Source organism: Eutrema salsugineum, unplaced genomic scaffold, assembly GCF_000478725.1.
Source record: "Eutrema salsugineum unplaced genomic scaffold, Eutsalg1_0 scaffold_6, whole genome shotgun sequence".
Classification (NCBI taxonomy): Eukaryota; Viridiplantae; Streptophyta; class Magnoliopsida; order Brassicales; family Brassicaceae; genus Eutrema; species Eutrema salsugineum.
Window position 1 is genome coordinate 14,665,976 of NW_006256547.1, and position 3,919 is coordinate 14,669,894.

A 3,919-nucleotide genomic window follows, 5' to 3' on the forward strand; every position below is an offset into this window, starting at 1 on the left:
AGCTAAACCAATGGGTCGATGAATCATTTTATCAAGCGGTTTCATTTAACTTTGAACTCAAGGCATGTTAATCTTCTCATGAAAGTATTAAACATCTAAACTGATCCTCTTTCATACCAAAATCCCTTTTGAGAAGCATGAATCAGTCAGCAATAAGATTCAGTTCAATATGTCATTTAAGAGAACAAACTATCACTCTCGCGATGAAAGACTCTTAAACCCTTAACCGAGTGGTTCAGACATTTCTATAAACACTTTTGATGCGAGATATGTCTCTGATCTGAACCTCAAGTGATGTGCTTGGATCCAGCCTAGAGATCTCGTCGGTTAAAGAATGAAACATGCAAGACTAGACACCTAAACCCATTAATCTATCTTGAAAGCACCCTAATCTACCTATCTAAAGCCGCTTAAACGACTACTCACTGATCATAACGAGCTCACTAAGTCCTTTGCAAGACGTGTAGCTAGTCATGATAAGGAGTTTAATGCTGGATGATAAAGGAAATAAAGAAAGAACAAGATTCTGATGCAAAAAAGAGATATTGGATTAGATTAATCAAGTTTCACAAAAGAGGCAAGTTCTTAAAGCTAAAAGATGATAAGAGATAAGATGATTAGGTTTTTGGTCCTAAAATGTATTTATAGCAAAGGGAAAGTGTCGCGGGTCAGCCCGGAACAAACCAGGTACTGAGCCGCTTTCTCGGGTTAATGGGTGAGTGCCACGGATTGTCGGAGAGTGAAGCCGAGGCCCTGATGTCGAGGAGTGCACGTGAGCAAAGATCGAAATGGAGATCTCGTGAAGAACATGTCAAGAACATGCATGAACCCTAGTCTTTGATCCATCTCCACGTATGTGTTCTTGAGCCGTCTTGTTCTCGAATCTGGAGTTGTGACAAGGGACCTCGCCATAAAATGTCGCGGGGCTTGGTAGTCGAGGGGTTCGGGAGAACAGAGTCCGGCATGCACGCCGAGGCCATTACACCGAGGTGCACGTTCAACACTTAGTCATTTCTAGCTTCATTTCTTACGTGTGCATGCCTTGATCCCAACGTGCTGAGGCGTCAGCACGAGGTCTAGTCCAGATGTGAACTCTGGAGACCGTATCTTTCAAACCATCACTCCGAATTGAGTGATTTCAAGCGTTCCGGAAAGTTCATCCACAGATCACAAATTTGATGAAGACCGGGCAGGCTAGTTCGGACCGGAAAGGCTCCGTCCTCCGTGATCTTTGAAGTCCGCTGTTCGGTTCTTGAGTACGCGCAGTACCGGTGCATCTTCCAGAAGCCGCATCTTTCTCCTCACTGGTCCGAATTGGATGATTCCAACTGTTCCGGGATCTTTGCTTGATTATCTCCAACTTTGATGAAGACCCTGCCAACTGATTCGGACCGGAAGGTTCCCCGGATTGCTGATCTTTGAAACGTGCGGGCAAAGACAGGTTTTAGCCGAGAAAAGCTTCCCGCGGTAAGGAAAATGACCGAGGGCTATGTACCGCGGTAAGCTTTTTAGCCGTAAAATTCCTCTCGCCTCGGCCAAAAACTTAACCCGAGGTAATTTGCACCCGATACTCGACCTTGGCCGATCTTGGTCGATCGGTAAGGGTTTTGGCCGATAATAAGCGTTCGGTAAGCTTTTTGACCGAGGTTTCTGTCCAGCCGGTACGAATTTTGGCCGTGAAATTCCTACAAGTGGTTTTCACCATTTTCGACCCTTTTCTTCACCGTTTTCTTTTCTGCTCCTCTTCTTAAGCTCCAAATGGCTTCCAAAGCACCTGATAAAGACTTCAAAACATGCAAAACTCTTTGGGACCTAATGCAAGCCCTAAATCCTAGTTTGATGCCTAAAGACTCAACTTACATGGGAAAACACATGATGAGGACTCTAAAATGCAATCTAAATGATGTAAAATATAGACATATCAACTCCCCCACACTTGTCCTTTGCTTGTCCTCAAGCGAAAAGAACAAATGAGAGAGACAGGTTGTAGTGCAGATGGAGCTCATATTTCCTTTTTAGAGAGAAGTGATCACAATAAGAACTCGGATTCATGCTCAAATATGCAATGCAAAGCTATACTCAGATATTTTCTAACTAAAGCACGGAATCTCCACAAGTCATCATCACATTCAACTCTTTCACATTCATTAAGTTCGTAACCGGTGAATCAAATGATGCAATGTTCAAATAGGCTGGCTTGGCTAGGGTAAGGTCATGAGATAAAAATGATCTCATCTATATTCAAGCGGGCGCAATGCAGCAAGGGGATCTCTCTATGAACGACCAAACTTTGGCAGAATTCTAAAGGTAAAAAGCAACCTATGCATACAAGGGCAAAGACTCATCTCACCCCACACTCTACTCAAAGCTTCCTCACTTGCTCACCCTCTCAAATTCCAAACTCTTCTCAATCGTTTTCTTTTCACTAGGGGACTCACTTTTTGTTTTCATTCTCGGGTCTTGGAGTTCACTTATTCACACAGCTCTTTTCTTTCACAGCTTATAGCCTCTTTTCTTTTCTTTTTAGAACACTTGAGCCCTTTTGGCTTCTTTTCATTTCAGAGACTAAATTTTTCTTTTAAAAACATCAGAGCTCACTTCTTCAAATTCAAAACTCCAAGACTCAATTCCTTTTCTTTCATTCCCCTAGCTACTTCCACTTTCTCTTTTCCACTCAACTCACCTTTTTCCACTCACCAACAAGTCCTTTCCCCCACACTTATTCCTCGCCAATACTCTCAGTTCCTTGATGTTGGAACATAGCACTCAATGAGACATGCCCTTGTCGCTCTAAACCTAACACTTTCTACTAAGTTCAGTCCAAGGTGGACTTACAATTCACACACAAACATTGGCTCGAAAGAAAGATGGGTTTAAGGTGAAGGAACTGATCCATGATGCGGATTCAGCTACTTGAGCTAAGGAAGGAGGGTGGTAAAAACAACGATTCTAGCTCAAGTATGTATATCGGTATCCACAAGCCTATTCAAGCAATGCATCAAAAGATATTTTCAATTCAAGTTCAGGGTTATCACTTAGTTAGAGTTGAGTGTAATTCAAACTTGCTTCTCAGATTCAAATCGTTTCAAGCTTTACAAGCACAGAATGAGTTTCAAAAGCATATTTAGTTCAAGTTCTCAAGTGATTTACTCTCTAGGAAAAAATTTATCATTGCTCCTTGCACTGATGCAATCCTACATGATGCAACTAGACTCGATCTTAGAATGCGAGATGCAACTAGAATGATGCATTTTTTGTGAAATTTTTCAATTTATCATATGCACTAAGCTAAATGAGACTCAAGAATGCAAAAGTAAAATAAGAACAAAGAAAAAAAGATCAGAAAACACAAAGCTCCTCCCCCACACTTAAATAACACAGTCCCGTGTGTTATAAAAGCGTGTGAGAGAAGTAAAAAGGCAAACTAAACAAATGCAATATGTTATATACAAGATGCATATTTACAAGGGTTTGAAGTCGATACCTCAGTCTGAGAGTTCTGATCCCAAGTAGTACGAGGGATTTGATGTTGAGCAGGAGGGTGTGGACTGACGTGGTGGGCTGCTCTCCGAGGGTTCAGGTAAGAAACCCGTGGCAGGATCGATCCAGTCCTCTTTGCCTGGTGGAAACTCCGGGTTCCTCGCGTTTGAGCTTTTTCTAACCTCTTCTTGTGTAACCGGTGCGGTTGAGGTCGCCGAGTTCTTATCCGGTGAGGATGGCCTAGTGAGTTGCTTGACCTTCCTTTTCAAGTGCCTTACACAGTCTACCAATGCGTGAATGGTCTTGTCTTGCCACTTACACCACTTTTGGAGGGTGTTCACTCGCGAGTACACCTTCTTGGTGTGCTATTCAGGCTCACCCCACACGGATGGATCAAAGTGATAGCGGCCTGCTCCAATCCTTCTATCAGCATGTCTCT